The sequence below is a fragment of the Gracilinanus agilis genome, chromosome 6 (assembly GCF_016433145.1).
Source record: "Gracilinanus agilis isolate LMUSP501 chromosome 6, AgileGrace, whole genome shotgun sequence".
Lineage (NCBI taxonomy): Eukaryota > Metazoa > Chordata > Mammalia > Didelphimorphia > Didelphidae > Gracilinanus > Gracilinanus agilis.
Window position 1 is genome coordinate 103,640,486 of NC_058135.1, and position 21,230 is coordinate 103,661,715.

At 36.1% G+C, this 21,230-nt stretch overlaps 1 protein-coding gene across 1 annotated transcript in view; it reads right to left on the bottom strand.

The window, feature by feature from the left end:
- The window catches only part of SMIM31 (small integral membrane protein 31), a 70,771-nt gene extending 54,269 nt beyond the window's left edge, over positions 1-16,502 (bottom strand). The window contains exon 1 of the mRNA XM_044680693.1: positions 16,447-16,502. The gene's annotated coding sequence lies outside the window, so the exon portion shown is untranslated. The remainder of the gene's footprint in view (positions 1-16,446) is intronic.
- Positions 16,503-21,230: the final 4,728 nt, after the last annotated feature.

Below are 21,230 nucleotides of genomic sequence, written 5' to 3' on the forward strand. Positions count from 1 at the left end.
TTTCTTTTCTCTTCTCTTCTCTTCTCTTCTTTTCTTTTCTTTTCTTTTCTCTTCTCTTCTTTTCTTTTCTCTTCTCTTCTCTTCTTTTCCCTTTCTTTTTTTTGTTTGCTCATTTTCCAGCCTTTTACTCTTCTTTTAATTTAAAAATCTGTTAAAGTTGGACTCTGTAAATGTGGTGAAAGGAGTACTGTCCTGAGCTTCAGTTTCTTTGTGCAGCTACCTTCAGAGATAGCTTTGGAGTCTGATCTGCTTTTAGATCTTCCAAGGTGGTATGATGTAAGGAGAGGTGTGTTTAATGCTCTCCAGGCCTTTGGTATTTTCTACTCTTTTCCACTTTGGAACTGTGACCACTTTCCCTTCCTCTCTTGTGGCTACAAGCACTGGTGTGTACTAGAGCTCCTCCTCACCTTGAGACCATGATCCAAGGCTGCAATATGGATCTGCAGATGAGCAATGAGACAAGAGAGTCTTGCACTGAGAGCCAGCAAAGGGACCTCTATAATCACTTTCTGAGCTGTGGTCCAACCTTATCCTATGTAGGTGAACACTGGGAGCCTTTGCTGCTGATTTAGCTAAGCCTGCTTTGACATGTTGCTTTGTATTCCACTTCTACCTGGGTGTACTAGATCTTTTGTTCCAGTCTTCTATGTTGTTTTGGGGCTAGAGAAGTTTTTCATTCCATCTTTTTTGTGGGTTATAGTGCTCTCAAATCTATTTTGAGGTGTTATAGCATAATTTTTTGGAGAGTAATTTGGTAGAGATCAGGTGGTTCTGTCTTGGAAAGAGCTACATGAGATAATGAAGAGTGAAATGAGTAGAGCCAAGAGAACATTGCATAAGCTACTCATTTAATATTTGGAGAATAACTTGTGAATATTTACCTCCAGAGAATGAACTGAGAAGTGGAAAGATGAAAGACAATCTACATATTTAGCCAGATGCTGCCTTCTGTAGTGTGGGGGAAGGGAAAGCAGTTGAATTTAAAAAAAAATAGGTCAAAACAAGACAAAAAAACCTCAATAACAGATTTTTCCAAGACATAGTGAAAGCAATACTCAAAGTCAAATACTTAGCCCTGAATGCGTAGGGTCAAAAAGATAAAGAGAAAATTAACAAATTAAATCTGTTTTTTCTTGTTTCAGTCATGTCCAATTCTTTGTCACTCCATTTGGGGTATTCATGGCAAAGATACTGAGTGATTTGCTATTTCCTTCTTCAAATCATTTTTCAGATGAGGAAACTGAGGCAAAGGGGGTTAAGTGACTTGCCCAGAGTAGGTCATATTGGAACTCTTCTGCCTGACTCCCAGGATACCAATGCTCTATGTACTAGCTGCAATAGGAATTAGGTTTAGGTTGTAAAGAGCTTTACATGTCCTCTTGATCTTGGAAGTAATGGGGAGGCCCAGGAGTTAATTGAGTCAGTTGTGACATAATCAGACCTAAATCCTTCTAAAATCACTTTGGCATTGGAATGGAGGATCTATTGGAATGAGAAAAGATGTATCAGAAAGACTAATTAGAAGCTCATTGCAATAATCCAGGCAGAAGTGATAAAGACCTGAACTGGGCTGATGATTGCATGAATGGCTAAGAGAATATGTTGAAAAAAAGTCACAAAATAGAAATGTACAAGTTCAATAAGCTGAAAGAGTAAGAAACTTCTGTTCAATTCAATCAACATTTGTTAAAGTAAATTCTGACTATGAAAGGTGCCGTGTAAAGAATTGGGAATACAGAAGAAAAAAATCAGTCTCTGCCCTCAAGAAGCTTGTAGCGTCCTGTGGATACATGCATACAGATAACAGTAAAGAGCAGCTACAAAGTTATATGAAGTGATGTGAGTACTAAAGTGCTTCCTTTGTAGAAAGTGGCTCCTCAGGTGACTTGAAGGAAGCTTAAGGATGCTGACAGTCAGAGAAGGCTGGGAGGGCATTCCATTCATGAAGGTGGGCTGTGCCAAGGTCCAGAGGCTGCAGAGGGAATTTTGTGTATGGAGAAAAACTAGTAGGCTCATTGGACTAGAATTGAGAATGTAAAAAGAAGAATAGTAAAGAAGGCCAGCTAGGTGTCACAGTAGATAGCATGCTAGACCTGGAACTAGAAGACTCAATTTCATGAGTTCAAATCTGACCTCAGACACTTACAAGCTTGGTGATCCTGGGAAAGTCACTTAATGCAGTTTGCCTCAGTTTCCTCATCTGTAAAATGAGCTGGAGAAGGAAGTGGCAAACCCACTCCAGTATCTTTGCCAAGAAAACCCCAAATGGGGTCAAAGAGAGTCAGAGAAGATTGAAAAGCAATTGAACTACATCAAAAAGTATAAAATAAGATGAAATTTAGGTAGGAATCTTATTGTGGAGAGCTCTCAATGCAGGAAGACTGAGGAATTTATATTTTATCATAGAGGTAAGAGGGAGTCACTGATGATTTTTGAAGAGGATCTCTTGCAATATCAGTTTGACAGCTCTGTGAAGGATGGTTTGGAGAATAGGGAGAGTACAAAGAGACTAGTTAGAAAGATAACATGATACCCTAAATCAGTGATTCCCAAAGTGGGCGCCACCACCCCTGGTGGGTGCTGTAGCAATCCAGGGGAGCGGTGATGGCCACGGGTGCATTTGGGGGTGGTGAATAACTGTAACGGGTTGGTGATAGTATGTGACAGGGGGCGCTAAGTAATATTTTTTCTGGAAAGCGGGCGGTAGGCCAAAAAAGTTTGGGAACCACTGCCCTAAATTATAGATGATTAGGGTAAAATGAATCAAATGATAAATGATAGATAAGTGTTTTTTTAAAACTAAGTAATTGATAAATAATTAGCAAGTCTGATTTGTAAAAAAGAGAGACTAAACCAGATCATGAAAATAAAAAAGACTAAACTTTTAGAAAGAAATCAATTTATTTTATATATCCCTATACTTATAATACATCTGAAATTTAAGTGATGTATGCCTAAATATAGGATACTCAGTTTAATATCAACTGAAATGAATAACCAGAATAGACAAATATTAGAAGAATTCAGGCAGGCCATGTCAGACCTTGACTGACAAATGAATTCTAATCAACTTTTTTTAAAGGCCAACTAATTCCTATATAATATAGACTGCAAAGACTGGGAAAGATTGTGGACTACCCAAGTCCTCTATGAAGCACATGGAATATTCAACCTTAAGCCAAACAGAGATCAACCTGAGAAAAAACCATGTAAAAATGCTAATAAAACAGTTGTAAATAGAATATAGCAGTATATAAAATAGTTATCAATCATGACCAAGTAGGTCTAATTAGTTGGACATAAAGGTAGTTTAATACCTCAAAAACAATCAATGAAAGAAATCTCATCTACAAGAGAAAAATAGATTTTATTTTCTTTTTTCTTTTTTTTAACATTTAATAATATTTATTTTTTAGAAAAGTTAACATGGTTACATGATTCATGCTCTTACTTCCCCCTTCACCCCCCAGCCTCTCCCCACCCCTAGATTTTATTTTCTAATAGCTGCAGAGAAAGGTTTCGATGATATACAAACTTCATTTGTGTTAAAACTTAAACTACAAAAATAGTGTATTGCCATAAGATGATAAAAATTATTTATTTGGAATGATGAGTTAATATTATATATAATGGAGAAGTAATAGAAGTATTTCCATTAAAAAATGGTATTCAATAATTGTGAATAGGCTTGCTGTGTCTATTCACCAAAGTTTTAGAAATCTTTTTAATAGCAATAAGGTTTGAAAAGCGCGTAAAGGAATAAGAATTATCAATGAGGACATTAACTCAATTCTATTTGCAGATGGAACAATTCTTTCCCTAGAAAACCCAAGACAGCCAACAAAAAAGAATTAATGGAGATAAATCATGATACTAGTAAAGGGTAAGTGTTTATGATAAACTGGACAATGATTTGCGTTCATACACTTCACCAAGAATGAAGAGAAATTTATCAGATGTATCACATATTTAAGAATTAACTTGTGAAGACATTCAAAAGACCTTTATATGGACAACTTCAAAATGATTTTGAAAGCATGCTAGGAACAGTTGACACATTGAGAATTACCCTTGATCATGGTTAAATTGATCAGTTATTGTTAAACAGGCACTATTTCCCAAACTTGCATATTTAATGAAATACCAATAACAATGCCAATCAGTTATCAAAATAACCTATTAGTTATAATATCATATTAATATCTAATATTTTTATGTAACAATATGTAGAATGTGATGTTATTATATAATGATATTGTTATAGAATATAATATGTAGTAATCAATAAATTATTTTGATGGATTTGATGAATGCTCACAAAATTCAAATGGAAAAATGGATAAAAATAAACTGAAGGGGGCAGCTGGGTAGCTCAGTGGATTGAGAGCCGGGCCTAGAAATGGGAGGTCCTAGGTTCAAATCTGGCCTTAGACCTTCCTAGCTGTGTGACCCTGGGCAAGTCAATTGAACCCCTTTGCCTACCCTTACCACTCTTCTACCTTGGAGCCAATACACAGTATTGACTCCAAGACGGAAGGTAAGGGTTCTAAAAAAAAAAAAACAAACAAACTAAAAAAACAAACTAAAAAAAATAAAGTGAAAAAGAAAACCAGAAAGTGGAGGATTAGTACTACCAAATATAAATAGGTTTTATAAAGCAATAATTAAAAAAACCCAACTGTTTGGAACTAAAATAAGAACCACAAATTCAAGAGAGATCAGTGGAATAAAATTGGGAATCAAGAATAAGAACCCAAGGAAAGTTAAATGCTAGTGTTTGATTAACCCATGTTCAAAAAATACTGAGGGGGTACAGCTTGGAGGCTCAGTGGATTGAGAGCTCTTGAGATCTCTTTATCATCTCTGATAATCTGATGACAGTTTAGTTGATAAGGAAATAATGGGACACTGGAGTTGTCTTTTAACTCATGCTTCTAGCCCTGTCTCCAGGAGCATGGAGTTTATTATATATGTTTCAAGACTCATTTCACACAAAAGAACCCCCCCCCAGAACTTCACAGATGCGCAGAAGTTACAAATTATGTCATCAAAACACAAAACATTGGCTTCAGAACAGACCAAGGCCAAGGCTGAATTTTGACTGGGTTCTTATCAGAAAGCCAAGTCAGGGAATATTTTTCTTAGGGTTGAATTGCTCCTGCTAAGGTTTTGGCCTTGGCTGTTCCAGGCAGCTGCATTCCTGGTCAAAGGGGAACAGTGTTAACCCTTTAAATTCAGGTTTGCTAGGAACTTAAAGCTTTTCAATAAGGCCACAATACTTTTCAACAAGAAATCACAAGGATCACAAAAGGGGTCAAAAGAGGAGTCTCAGATTTTTATCTATTCTCCTATTGGCTTCCACAGAGAGCCAGGCCTAGATATGGGAGATCCTGGGTACAAATATAACCTCAGACACTTCCTAGCTGGGTGACACTGGGCAAGTCACTTAACCTCCATTACCTAGCCCTTACCATTTTTCTGCTTGGAACTAATACACAGTATTGATTCTAAGACAGAAAGTAAGGGTTTAAAAAAATACTGAGGAATAGAATATATATTCAATTAAAACTGTTAGGAAGATTGAAGACACATAACACCAACTAGTACAATAAACTTTTTTTGAGTCAGTGATTTAAGTATTTTTGAAAAACCATATCACAACTGGAAGAAAAATGAATAATATTTTTTTCAGTCATAAAGAAGATTGGCAGTTTACCAAACATACAGAAGAAATCATTGAAGAGAAAATTGATGGGTCTGAGTCTATAATGATAAAATAGTTTCACACATTTAAGAGCAGTAATTCTAAAAATAAAATAATTGAGATAGATTGAAAAAGATATTTGCAAAATATGTCAGAAAAAGACTCAACATATAGAATCTATAAGAATTAATCTCCTTTCCTTGATTCTCCTCTCCTCTCTTTTTTCCTCTTTCTTCCCCCCACCATACTGACCAATAAAGCAACGTTGAAAGGATGTTTTATGAAAGAAGAAGTAAAAAGTATTGGTAGCCATATGTTCAATTTTCCCACTAATTAAAAAATGCAAATCAAGAAAGCATTAACATATAATGTTTTTTGCCTACTAAAATGGCAAAAGTAGAAAAATAATATGAAAATCCAATTCTAGCTGGGCAGGCATAGTATTTTTTGAGGGTATCAGACATTCTGGAGAATAATATGCATTTAGTCACAAAAAATACTATTCTACAGTTATGTTGCTAGAATTCTACTTTGAAAACATCTATAATGGAAAAATGACCTATCAATAAGAAAATATTAAGTAGTAACTCCATCTGTGACATAAAAAATTGGAACCAATCTGTTTTCCTGTATTTAGAAAATGGATGAATAAATACTTTATTCAGTCAAATATGAATGGAATATTATATTTCCATAAAAGGATAAATACGAAGGAATTTGAGGAAAAATGGAAAGCCAAGGTGGTACAGAGTGATAATGGTATGACAAGAATATGATAGTTACCGACTACAACTATATTAAAACCCACATGAGAAAAAGAAGGAAAATAAAGAAAAAAAGAAAGGAAAACATAGCCCCAAAATGGTGGAATATCAGGAAGAACTAAAAGGGGGATAGAATGAAAGCATTTGTTTCTTTAATTTGTTAATTTGGATTTATCTTGTCAAAGGCTATTTTTTCTCCAATGTTAATTTGACTGTATTTACTGCTATATATTAGATTATTAATAAAAAAAATTAATGCCTTGGTCTTTGATTTGACCATTGGATAGATATACTGGTGGACCTAGCTTCAGGACGACTGGAGTCTTTTGGCTTCAGATAGTTCCTAGTTGTGTAACCCTGGGCAAGCTATTTTCCTTTGTACTGCCCTAATTTTCTCATTTGTAAAAGAGAGAAAATAACAACACCTTCTTTCCAGGGTTGTTGTGAGAATCAAAAGAAATAATGTTTGCATGGTTCTTGACATATAGAAGGTACATAATAAATGCTTTGTTCCTTCTTCTCTTTGACCAAAAAAAGAAAAAGAAAAAAAAGAAGACAGAATTGGCTTATGTAAGCTCCTTGAATGTAGAGACTTTTATTTTTGTCTTTGTAACCCATTACATAGAATATAATGTTATGTGCATGATAGGTACTTAATATATGTTCATTGGATTTATTCAATTAAAATGTGAGTTAAGTTGAGTGGCTCTGTGATCTCATTAATATAGACTTGTCCTTGTGGAAGAGATGCCATCTTAGTTGAACTTTGAAGATACCTTCTGAAGGGTAGAGATAAGGAAAGAGTGAATTCAAGGTATGGGGACTATCTTGGACAAATGCAAGTGGCAGGAAACAGATTTATTGAATGAAAAAACATTTATTTAGTGCCTTCTGTCTGCTAGGTATGGTGCTAGGTTCTGGTGGTACAAACTCCAAAGTGAGGTGATCCTTGTTCTTAGAGAGCATATATTCAAATGGAGTAGACAATGTATATTGGGGAATAGTGGCCAAAGAAAAGAATTTTGGCCTAGGCAGTCATGAGGTTGGTAAGTGGAAACAGAAGAGCCAATAGTGTCTCCTTTTTTAGAAACAAAATAGTTTTGATTGGGATTATGATTCCTAGAGTACAGGGGGGAAAGGTGGGAAAAGAGTTGACATTATGGAAGCAGGTAATTTGGTCTAGTTTAGCTGGATCATTCTGGGAGAAAAATTTGAGACCCTGGTCTTTAAAATTGCCAGAGAAAGGTGCCTAATCCACCTCATGAGATTTAGCAGCTGTCAAGAGTATTATTCACATTCAAAGATATTACTTCTGATAATTTTCCCCATCATCTCTCTTCTTTCTCTCTTCGTCTCCTTCCCTCCAAAAAAACAACCAACCAGCCATACAAATGGTGAATTGCTTGCATTTTTTAAATGTTACGAACTGAATTTCTAGTTTGAATTTGAATTGTAGACTGTGATAACCACAATTTTTATAGTCTCATTGTTTGTGATTCTTACATCCTCCTTGCAAGGTACTTGAAATGAAACACCTATTCCTGACTTGGACTGGCTGCCCCTGTTGCTTAGCAGCAGCCCATGGTGATGCTCCCTCTCTTTGTTATTGTCCATTCAATGAAATCTTATATATGAAGTTTACTAAATATACATAAATAAGACAGATCTAAATTCACTGTAAATTGACTTGTCATTTACCAATTGCTGATTTTGTCATTGTTTTTCAGACCAATCTAAATTGAATAGTAACAGAAGGATATTTCAGACAGAAAAAGTATATAATCCAGTCCAACTCTCTCTCATTTTCTTTTTCTCTTTCTTTTCTTTTCTTTCTCCACTTTCTTCCTCCTTCCTATCTCACCAAGGCTGCATATACATCGGACAATTATGGGCCTGGTCTCATCAATAACCTACACTGATTTTTGACCCATTCTACTACCATCCTGGGACAATTTACTCTTCCTTAGGTAGCCTAGTACCTGAGGTAATTTGGCTACTTCACTCTTAAGAACTTACCATATTGTCATGGGATCTCATGGGCATTCCCAGTGAATTTGCTTAACCCACTGTGGCTCTGAACTTCTCAGTTCACCACCAGTCTCAGCCTCCTTACTATCAGGGATTACAAGCATGACAACTATGTTCATCATTACCTCATTTTTCAGGTAAACAAATTGAAGCTCACCTGGGGAGGTTAGATAACCTGACCGCTTAACCCACTTATCCAAGGTGTAATGGAAATATCACTGAGTAAGAGTACCTGGCTAAAAATCTCACCTGTATGACATTGAGTAAACCACTTGACCTCTCAAGAACCTTAATTTCTTTATGTATTAAATGAGATGATCTCAGTGGTATTTTTCTAGCTCCAAATCTGTGAACCTGTGATATGTATATAATTCTGGCATGTGTTTTCCTTTATGATCTAGAAAGTGAGACTCGTGGATTAAAACCACTTGTAGATATAAATAGCTTTGCTTCTATAAGATTCTGGGCATTTGTTTCTGGATTGTCTCCCCATTGGATTTTAAGCACCTCTCAGGCAGATGGTGTGTCCTTGTATAGAGTTTTTGCTTCATAAAAAATGTGATCCGTTCTTTACCAATTCCCCAAAACATCTCTGAGGCCTCCTTTGTAGGCTTTCTTAACCTTTACCCTGTGCCTTTTCCTTACATTGCTTTCTTTCTTTAGAATATGTCCCCACTCTTTCAGGTACTTTAAAAAATCTTTCAATATTTTATTTTTTCCATTTACATGTAAAACAATTTTTAACATTTCTAAAATTTCCAGTTTCAAATTCTCTCCCTAAAGTCCTCCCTCTCCCTCTCCTTGATACAGCAGGCAAATTTAATATAGGTTATGCCTGTGATATTATGCAAAACATTTTCATATTGGTCATGATGTGGAAGAAGACATATCAAAAAAACTCATGAAGAAGATAAAGCCAAAAAAATAGTATGCTTCAATCTACATTGAGACTTAATTAGTTCTTTTCTCTGGAGGTGGATAGCATTTTTCATCATAAGTTCTCCAGAATTGTGTTGGAGAATTGTATTACTAAGAGTAGGTGTCATTGACAGTTGATCAAACAGTATTGCTGTTACTGTGTACAATGTTCCCTTGGTGCTGCTCACTTAACTCTCATTAGTTCTTGTAAATCTTTACAGGGTTTTCCTTCAGGTACTTTCTGCAGTCTTATCTCCTCCATGCCCTACAGTCAGTAGATGCCACAATATAACTTTATCCTCCCATTTCCTTATAGTTCAGTTCACACAGCAGAGTAAAATTTCCTTGAGTGTACAGAGACTATTTTTACTTTTTTCTATGTATCTCTACTACATAGCATAGTGCTTAGTACTTACTGAGTGCTAATGATAGTTGATTGATTAAATTCAATTCTCCAAGCATTTTAAAATGTAAAATAAAATATGTGAATTCTCTTATAAAATATTAATGACATAAAGTTATACAAACATTATATTCAAACAGAAGATGAAGAAACAAAACCTTTGGGGTTAGATTCATGAGGAAAAAAGAAAAATTCTTGTGGATTCCCAGGCTTTTAAAATTCAGTCAATATTTCTATCAGAGTAAACAGTTCTTTAAAAAATTAGAAGTTTTAGTTAGCAGCTTAATCTAAAAGTATTTTTATTTTTCCCTACTGGTATCTGTAACTGCTTATTTAAAGTCCTATTTGGGCTACTGCAGGCCATTTCTTCACTTTATCTGTTCAATATCCTCTACAAATTATTTAAGGCAAGTTATTAAAGTCTTTAGGAATCATTGCTGTCAAAAGAATTATTTGCAAAATTGATTATTTCAAAAAATGTCTACTTTACAGGTTTTTTCCTAAAGGTTAATAGGATTATAAATTTGGTGTAAAAAGGATCTTAGAGGCTATCTAGGTTAATCCTCTCATTTTACAGATGATGAACTGAGGCCCTAAGAGGTTAATGACTAGTTCCTAGTCACACAGCTGGTAAAGACTGGATTTGCAATTCCAACCCAAATAGTTTGACTCTAAATCCATCACTTTTGATTTTGCCATATTGTTTCTATTCTTAATATAGCTCTAAAATGTATATTTAGCCTTGTAATCTTGATGTCTTTTTATTCCTCCCTACCCCTCCCTCTTTGATATATACATACATTTTCTCTCTTTCTGGGTAGGGACTAGTTATTTATCTTTAAGTATTAATTAGCCATGCAGTGCTTCTTCTGCTTTTTTCCTTACAGGTCAAAACGACATAAATGAATCCTTAATTTGCTAAGTCACCATTATTCAACAAATATATAAGTGCGATAATTTTAGGGATTTAGTTGAGTATGTATGCTGAGTGTATAAATGCAGTGTTTCACGGAGACTTAGGATGGATTCATTTAAACTTTGAGGAATTACGAAATGTTTTTAATTGGTAGGTCAATCACTTAAGGACCATTCCCTCATGGTGAAGTGGAAAGAACCCGGCATATAGAATCAGCTGACTTAGATTTGGATCCTAATTCTGTTCACTGTCTGGCGACAAACACGTTGTTTAATTTTACCTAGGTTTAATTTTTATCATTTGTAAAATGAGAAGTTAGGCTAGCTGATCTCTAAGGACTCCTTTACTGGTAAACTGTGCGATCCTTTGGGTCCCCAGGACTAGGGAGGAGGTACACATGTGGCTCCATTTTATAACTCTTTACAGATATTTCTAAATTATTCATTTCAACAATTTAACTCAACAAATATTTGTTCAGTACCCACAACGTGGAAGACAGTGTGTAAACACCAGGAATATAAAACTCCTGCTCTGAAGGAACTTATGGAGATGATTCCTTTGTAGTTGGCAACTGGGCTTAGTTACCCAAATGGATGTTAGTGGAACCCTACTAAGAGCAGCTTGGTGTGTGTAGGAATGGGATATCAACAGATACATCTATAGGGCCTGTCCAATTGCCAGGAACTCCTTATGTATAGAAAGACCACCGAATGCTGGCTTTGTTTCTTATGGCCATTCAGTTGAGTTGAATCGTCAGGCTTCTTCCTAAGAGACTGATATTTCTTGAGTCATTTCCACTATCCCACTCCTTACCTAGATGGAATGGATTATAAGGTTATGAGAGAATAAGTAGGAAGATGAACTTCACTAATGACTCAACTTGATGCTTGTTTGTGCTATTTATTTACTTTTGGTCATGGATCATGATGAACTTTTAGTTTTGTTCATTTTTATTTCATTGCATTAGGCAATTGGCTTCCAAAGCTATATTACCCATCTTAGTGTGGTTACTAAGATGGCACTGTGAAGGGATAATTTATAAGTAATGTTTGATTGTGCCCATAGAAGAGAAAAGTGATTATGCAGAGAATAGAAGTGAATACGGAGTAAATATTCACTTAACTATTACTTTGAATTTCTTTAAAAAGAAACTGTAAATTGACTTCTCTTAAAAATAAGAGCATCTTTATTTTTCTCTGAGAATATTTACCCTGCTTTTATACCACTCAAGAACTGCTTCATTGTGCTGTGGTGGTGAATCTAGAGTTAGTTCTTAGTATGGGGTCCAAGAGTCCTTGTAGAAAGCTGTCCCTGGTTATATGAACTTGGACAGGAAAAAAATGACACCTTTATTATCACTAACTTCTAACTGAAATTTAGCAATTCCTTCCACTATGAATGCAGGCAACACACAGTTGAGAAGAGACCCACAGGCTTTGGCAGGCTGCCAGAGGGGTTGGGAACTCCACACTCTGAGATTCTTAGAAGGGTGCCAGTTGTGTAGATGTTACCAAACTAGGAAGATTTGAAGTATGTGACCTGGTAATAGACTGTAATGTCTTCTGAAGACCAGTTAGTTTGGAAGTCTAGAGAGGCTCATTTCCAAAGGGTTGGTCACCGAGTGTATAGGCTTTGTTTTGTTTTTCCTATTGCAAATGATAACACGGTCTATTAAAAAAATAAAGGGGGTGGGGAATAGTTTTTAGCTCAGTGGAGACACTTCTCAGTTGTGTGACCCTGGGCAAGTCACCTAATCCCCATTGTCTACCCTTACCACTCTTCTGCCTTGGAGCCAGGACATAGTATTGATTCTAAGGTGGAAGATAACCGTTAAAAAAATAGAGGCGATGTGTTCAGTATGCCTTTGGAGAACAGGCAAGCCAATAGGATTAAGAAACCACAAACCATTTAAGTGTATAGATATGATCTAATTTTGTCAAGATCCAACTATCATTATGCCTTGTGGTTTCCACTCATTTAAAAGGCTGAAATATTATTTTTGTAAGTGTTTTTGCTCCTGTAACATGTAGAAAAATTTCTCAAACCCTTATTCTTAACTAATTGTCTGTCACTAACTTGACCTAGAAAAAGGGTGTGTGTTTTGAGAGAACACTATTGATGCCATGCTCCAAAGAGCTTAAGGCATTTGGATAAGCAAAAATGTTATTAATCTTGGCAACTCTGCCAACTGGATAGGTAGTTTGGTTGTGTTGCTGATGGGTCACTGATGGGCGATAGGATGGAAAACAGTCCTCATCAGAGGGCATTCCTGTAGTGAAAGTGACAATGAAAATGACTATCTCCACTTCCAGAGGAAGACAGGGGTGATCCCTATTGGGCCAGCACTTTGTGTTTGGGGAAGAACACAAATTGAAATAGGAACTTAAAATGGCATAGATTTGGAAAAGAGAGAGAGATGAATCAGGTCCCTATAATAGGGTTTTGCTGTTAAACTCCAAAAGAGATGATGACTGAGCTTTGGGACTCTATTTAACAAGGACATGTGAATTATTTAATTTAGGTTCATTAGATATGACATTTTAAAGAGTTTTATTGACCTAATAGAGACAGAATGACTAGTAGTTAAAATATAGGACTCCAAATCAGGAAAGCCTGAATTTAAATCCTACATTTGACATCAACTAGCTGTATGATCCTAGTTAAGTCACTTGAACTCTGTGGGCTCCAAGCAACTTTCTAGATCTTTCTCTACTAAGTACAGAGAGGCTGAACTTTGTTTTGGTGGAGGTAGTTTCCAAACTGAGGAAATCACAGATTCTTCTATATTTTGACCTGCCAGGCAAGGGTTCTGTGTGATTTTGAGTCATTAGGTATATTTTACAACCCAATAGAGAATTCCTCATTCATTGGGGCCAATCTGGATAAGGTAGAAAGAGGACCTCATGATTTGAAATCATAGAACTGGTCAAATCTTGTCTCTCTATCTCAGTATCCTGAGTTTTCTATCTGTGAAATGAGTTTTGATTAAACTGAGGCTTTCTAAATTCCTTCCCAACTCTGTTTTTATAATTCTACAATCCATTCTGAGCTTTCACAGAGCAGTCTATGATATTTAAACTATGATTCATTCAGTGCCTCTTACTTTAATTTCTTATTCATGTCTTATTGTTATTTTATTGTAATGTTATTAAAAATTTCAAAACTATGTTTGACAGGAGATGTGAGAGTGGACATCTCTGTTTAATAAAAATTTTTAATGTGGTGCTTCTAGGTCTTTTGCATTGGGTACATTCTAAGCTCAGTTTCAAATATAATCTTTTTATGTTATGGAAAGAGCTATTCTGGAATATTTTAAATGTAGTTTCAATGTAATAATAGTTAGAATTTATATAGCACTTTAAGGTTTGCAAAGCACTTTACAAATGTTATCTCATTTTATCCTCATTGCAACTCTGCGAGTTAGGCACCGTTATTATTCCTATTTTACCACTGAGTAAATGCATAATGGAATGCTGTATTTTATTGAAGGATTTCTGTGTATCTAAGGATGTTTACATAGTTTTAATGTTTTTCTCATGTTATAAGGGAATTTTTTGGTAAGGTAAAGGCTAGATAACTCTCTGCTCCTTTCCAGCTTCCATGCTCTGGGATTCTGAGAAGACTTACAAAAATTGAATGTGTAAGCTGTCATGTCTACAACAAGGCAGCACTAATGTGAAAAAAGACCACTGGACTTAGTAGAATCAAAAGACTTAGGTTTGAGTTATCCTCATTTGGAGTCAATGGGGTAATATGGTTGCCAAGAGAACTCATTTGATGTTAGTTTTATTTAAGTGTCCAGAAATAAGGAGATTATAGTCCTTATATTCCTTCTCCTGGGCAGATCACATATTTGAATGATTGTGTTCAGTTCTGGCCACATACTAGGAGAATATTGATAAGCAGGAGATCTTTAAGAGAAGAACAACCAGAATTTGAAGGGTCTTGGTGGGATCATGTTTTGGGAAGTTCATTTGAAAGAACAGGGAATATTGATCTTGGAGAAGAGAAGACTTGTGGTGGGGGGTGATGGCAGAGGAATATGGTAGCTCTTTTCAAGTATCTGAGGCACTGCTAGGTAGAAGGGTTATTAGAGTATATCTTTGCTGCTTAGCTGCAGAAGAAAGAATGGGAAATACTGGGTGGAAACTGCAAAGAGGAATATTTAAGTTTCAAATAAAGAAAATTTTCCTATAATGAGAGCTGCCCCAAAGGGAAATGAGCAGCATCAGAAAAGAGAAGGCTCTCCCTTCACTTGAGATTGGATGGCCATTCACTAGGTCATTTCTTAGAGTAAATTCTTTTTCAGTTCAGTTTGGACTAGATGGCATTTGAAAATACTTCTGGGGGCAGTTAGATGGCTCGATTGATTGAGAGCCAACCCTGGAGATGGGGAGGCCCTAGGTTCAAATGCCCTACATGTGTGACCTTGAGCAAGTTACTTAACTCCCATTGCTTAGCCCTTACTATTCTTCTGCCTTGGAATCAACACACAGTATTGATTTTAGGACAGAAAGTAAGGATTTTTTAAGAAAGAAGAAAATACTTTTGAATTTGAAATTTGTGAGTTTGTGGTTATTCATCCTGGACTTGCTGTTTACAAAAGGTTTGACTTGGACAAGGTACCTTTCCTATCCATGCTTCAATTTGCTCATCTGTAAGATGGGATTATAACATTTGAAACTATTTTTCTCAGTGGGTTATTTAATCATAGATTCAAAGGAGACAACATGCAAAGCACTGTATAAGCATTAATAAAAACATCATTAAAATGTAAACTAATTATTATTGATGAACATGTCTATGATTTTGTTTAAAGTATATAATACTTTTGGGCAGGTAGGTGGCAGAATGGATAGATTTCCAAGCCTGGAGTCAGGAAGACTCATCTTTCTGAGTTCAAGTCTGCCCTCAGACATTTACAAGCTATTTGACCTTGGGCAAGTCACTTAATCCTGTCTCATGTGTCAAATGAGCTCCAGAAGGAAATGGCAAATCATTGTATCTTTGTCAAGAAAACCCTAAATGAGGTCATGAAAAGTCAGACGTTTTGAAAAATGCCTGAACAATAATACCTTTGTAGCTATTTTTTTTTCAAGGGATGGGTGCTCTTAGTTTTTGGACTTAGATGTTGAACATCCCTCCCCCCCCCTCCATCTTTTTATAGTGTCATTTAAAGGCACTTTCTCAGCATTTGTGTCTAGCAGTCACCAAAATAAAGAAAGAGGATACCACATTTTCAAAGAAAAAGAAATTGCAAAACTGTCATTATCTACACTCTCTCTCCCACCCCCAACCTGAGTTGCTGTAAAGAGTTTGGAATAGGTAACTGATAAGATCTTTTTGAGATCTAATCTTCTTCAAGAAAGTAATACCTAACTTAAAAAAATTCCAAATGGATAATTGAAGAAAGTTTTTTTTTTCTTTTCTTTCCTACTGGTTAAACAAACTGAAAGCTTAAAAATTACGTTTAGCCTTTAGTGTGAGAGTTTCTTATCAGAGTGGAAATTTCTGTGCCCTTACTCTACCCAGCTCTCTCATAGAACTGGATCTCTCTCCTCCACACCCTTCCCCCAAAGAGAAATAAAGGCATTATAACTTCTTGGACAATACAAGCATTGTGTAAAGCAAAATAATAAGAAAAGGGGATTAGAAATGCCAGGGGGGAAAGGTGCCATAGAAGAAGCAAATAGCCTTTAAAAAAAGAACTTACCGGAGGCACTCCTGTCCTTGGGAGAAACTAGGTGAAAGCTGGACTGTCCATTTTGAACAGTGTGCCTACTGTCTTGAGATCAGGATGAGAAGGTCTAAGGAGTCTGTTAATAAACATTTTCAGTGAAGTCTAAAAGTCCATGAATATAGAGGCATTTCCTGATGTGCTGTTTCATGAGCCAAAGTTCAACGGACTTTTCTCTGGTGTGTCTTTTCCAGGCACACGGGAGAGAACATGGACATATCAGGCAAAAGTCATCTCTTCCTCAAGAAGCAAAAGTGAAATGGGAAACGAATGAATAGACTACATTTACTTGTTTCTTGTGTCCCACGCCCATGGGTAAACACCTCTAAAGCATACAAGAAGGAGGAAGCACTGAGCTTGTCTGAGGGATTCCAGCTCGATGAACTCTACTGTATAAGGTGCAGCAGGTGGTTTATAGAAATGACGTGTCCGCTTGCAGGCCAGTCATTGTGGAGTTCCTTTAAAGCAAGAGCCAGAAATGTCTTTGGAAAGATTAGTCCAGGCAAACGAGATTACGGTAGACAATTAACTTGTGAACTACTGTTTATCTTAGGACTTTATAACCAAACTGAGTTTATATAGGTCTACCTCTGACTACTCTATGTCTGTTTACCCACTCCCTCCTATGAGGCTTTTTTTTCCTACTTATTTTATCTCTCCCATCTACTTTAAAAGCATTCTGAGCATTATTAGTTCAATATAGTAACATAGTGGAAATATCTTAGGGAGAATACATCACAGCTAGATTCCAACAAGTATTATGTTCACTTCTGGGCTTCACAGGAGAAGAAGGTCAATGAGTGATAAGTTGGAAACCATACAATGAATAGCAAACAAAATAATGAGCAATATCAAAACTAATCCTCTGGGGAACTCTTGAGGGCTGTTAGGATGGTTTAGTATGGAGAAGAGAAGGTTTGAGGAAAGTAGATTGTTATTTTTAAAATTTTGAAGGCCTGTCAATTGAAAGAGAGAATAAATTTGGTCAGTGTGGTTTCTTCCAGAAATGACAATTGTTGCCAAATTGTTTGTCATTCTGACTCTTTATTACCCCACTTGGGGTTTTCTTGGCAGAGATACTAGAATGATTTGCCAATTTCCTTTTCCAGTTTATTTTATAACTGAGGAAACTAAGGCAAACGGGGTTCAGTGACTTGCTCAGGGTCACATAGTATGTGTCTGAGGTTGGATTTAAACTCAGGAAGATGAGTCTTATTAACTCCAGGACTGGTGATGTTTCCACTCCAGTGACAATAGCTAACATTAACATAGTGCCTTTGAGATTTGTAAAGCACTTTTTACATATCATCTCCTTTGATTTTTACAAAAAATCTGTGAAGTAGATGATTTTAGTAGTTTGATTTTGTGGATGAAAAACTGATCATCAGACATCATGTGATCTGGATTCTATAGCTAGAAAGCATCAAAGGCTCAGGTCAAGCTAAGACTAATGGTGGGATGTTCTGGGAGGCAGATTTTGACTAATTATAAGGAAAAGAATTATTATTAATTTTGAATATTAATTCAAGTCTGGGGCATGCTTCTTCATTCAGTAGTGACTTCCTTATCACTAGTCTTGTAGAGATTTGATGACCTTTAGTCATTCTCTACATATCTTGTAAAAGGGATTCATAGGGGTTGGGTTGGATGATTTCCAAAGGTCCATCTAAACTCTTTTTATGATTTTATATATATTTAAAGTTGTAAAGTACCAAGGAAAAGTCAAATTTTTATCCTAGCTCTTAGTCCTTAGCCCTTAAATATGCTATGCCTTTCTATCTTTTTCTTTGTGCTGTTATAGAGACTATCATAATCAACAAATTAGCGAGGCTCATAGGTTATAGTTTAATAGAAATGAAAGGCTTACAAGCCTCTAGTCTGATAGAAATGAAGGGCTCACAGTCCTTTTCTTCCATTAGAATGTGAGCTCCTTGAGGGTAGGGACTATTTTTTATCTTTCTTTGTGTCCCTGGAATTTAGCATAATTGCCTGGCACCTAGTAAAAACTTAATGTTTGTTGACTAATTACTGACAACAAAGTTAGGACTAAAACATAAGAAAGAATTGTAATGGAGGAAGAGAGACAGAGAAGCAGACTCAGGTTTTAGAGAAAATGTATTAATTATTGTTAGCATTTATTTTGGGAGCTCTTCTGTTGTTTTTGTTATGCAATCATTACAGTGATCCTATCAGGTCATCATTTATAATTATCCTAGTTTTACTAGTATAGAAATCAAGGTACAGTGACACACATAGTTGGTGGTCTTGTTTAAAATGAGAGGATTTTTAGAGTCTAGATTTGTTTGTAAGAACCAGACAGTTCACTGGTTGCCCAATTGCATTGCCAACAATAATATAATTTTAATCTTTTTGTGTGGGAAAGTTGCTAGCCCAGGGATTTAAGTTGTTTTTCTAATAAGAGTGATGAACATATGTAGCTCATACCTTCCTCTTAACCCTAAGATACCAAGGATTTCTATCTAGATATGAAGTAGTTGGTCAGGGATTGAGATAGAATTGTAATGTGTGGATATATGCAATGGAAACATTGATTAAGGTATAGACCTTTGTGCTAAGTGTAGAAGGAGACATGAAAAATCTCTGTTTTCATGGAGTATATATACTGTCTAGGGAAGTGATGGCCTGGATCTGGCCTGCGGGGAATAGTTCGTCCATCACTGGTCTAGGGGAAGGGAGAAATACCAAGAAAACAAAGGGTTTTATAATCAGAGGCCGAACTGTGATGGAGAAACTGAGGATTTGCCTTTGGACATGGAATTTACAGATGTTCATAGTACTTACAGCTCTTTGGCGGTGCAGGAATAACAGATTAGTGCCTAGTAAGTAAGACAGTTACAGCATTATTTTGTACTGGTATGAATTTAATATTGACATGCATGCTGTTATTCAATTTTTTTGAATGTTCTATATGAACAATTTTGATATTTATTATAGGCTCTTGTATTAAACATGCATTGTTATATGTGAATGTGTAATGTCTGCTTATGACCTATATGTTTACTGTATGTAATTCTATTATATGTTCCATATATTATACATTACATGACACTTGTTTTTGGTTGTGTGTGTATATGTGTATAAATATATATGAAATTATCTATATCTCTACATTATAGAAAATGGATACTATCTGCTACTGTCATAGCAGGTAAGCCAGCCTAACTGAAGCATCAGGGCACAGGAAGGAAAGACATGGTCCAGGGGAGTTGAACCCTACCATGACCTTGACAACTCTCTCTCCTCAGACCTGATGGAGAAAGCCCAGGACCTTGAACCCAAGAGATATTGTCTAGGGCCAAGGGGGAGATGTGACCTGACAATTGCTTCTGTGTCTCTTTAGCTTCAGCTACTGAAAGAAAGTTCTTACTACCAAAGCACTGGATACTTTCAAATCAATCAACATCAGGAGCAGATATGATTTTATCAGCAGAGATGATTCTAAAGAAAATGTATTGCTTTCTGCTTTGTCACTGAACTGTAAGACTATCCGATTTTCCCACCTAACTTGTAACTAAAACCTTCTATGTGTACTCTCTCCTATGAGAATAGGAATTCTTTGAGAACAGGGACTCTAATATTTTTCTATTGTATTACTAGCACTTTATACATAAGAAAAGGTTAATAAATAAATTGCTTGTTTGCTTTCTTTCTTCCTTCCCTCCCTCCCTCCCTCTCTTCTTTCCTTCCTCCCTGTTTTTTTCTCTCCCTTCATCTTTGCCTTCCTACCTCCTTTCCTTCCTTTCTAACATTAGTTAGTGATTTTTCTTGTAATTTTCCTTTTGTTTGACAGGTTTTTAAATGATTTCCTTACAGTGATTTTGTCCGTACAGAGGAGACGAGAGAATATCAAGTGGAATGTCCAAAATGCAGTTGGCGGTATGGGACTAAATTTGGAGTGAGGAAACAAAAAATACTGGATTCTGCTTTAGACCAGCATAACTCTGTTCCTAAGTAATACCACCATCCTTTCCTTAACTGCCTGGCTTTGCTAGTCTCTTTACTATTTCACTGGACCCTAGCCCTTTCTTTTTCTTCTGGTGGCGTCAAAACTTAGCAGCTGACATTTAGCACAGCACCATTATGGCTGCCTTCTATGGCATGCTACTCCTCACAAAACATATGGATTTCCCATTTAATGAACAAATTAGCCTGGCCAGGACCATCAGGGAAGACATCATCAGATTGCTTATTTCTATGAGTTATTAATGACCTTATAATTTGCTAATGGTATAGGGAAGCCATGATTTAAATTGTGAAAGGTCACAAATAACAAGAGGAAATAAATAGCATACTCAGGGTGAGTAACTTTATCTCCCCCTGGCCAGCAATTGCTGATTTTAAAATAGGTGCTTTCTGTATCACCTCGGAAGGACGAGAGTAGAATGCTGATCAGTTAGCCCTAGGCTGGAATGAGGAGTGGGTTTAGGCCTTTGTGGAGATGCAAGCATTTGGGTGACATTTTTCTTTACCCTATATTTTCTGTCTCTGATTTCTTCAGTTTTTATTGTTTATAGTTCTGAAAGATCAAATATTTTTTTCCATGTTGGGTAAATTATTTAGGCATCTACCTCCCCACTTATGTATTTCTAAAAAAAAAAGGAAACTTTTGTTCTTTTTTTTTCCAGGCCATCCTCTTTGTATCCTTGCTCAGAAACTTAATTTGCTCTATCTCAGACTGATAGTTATTAATATATTAAAATTCCCAGCCCTAGGAGACTCTTTGCTTCTGAGAGTTAGAG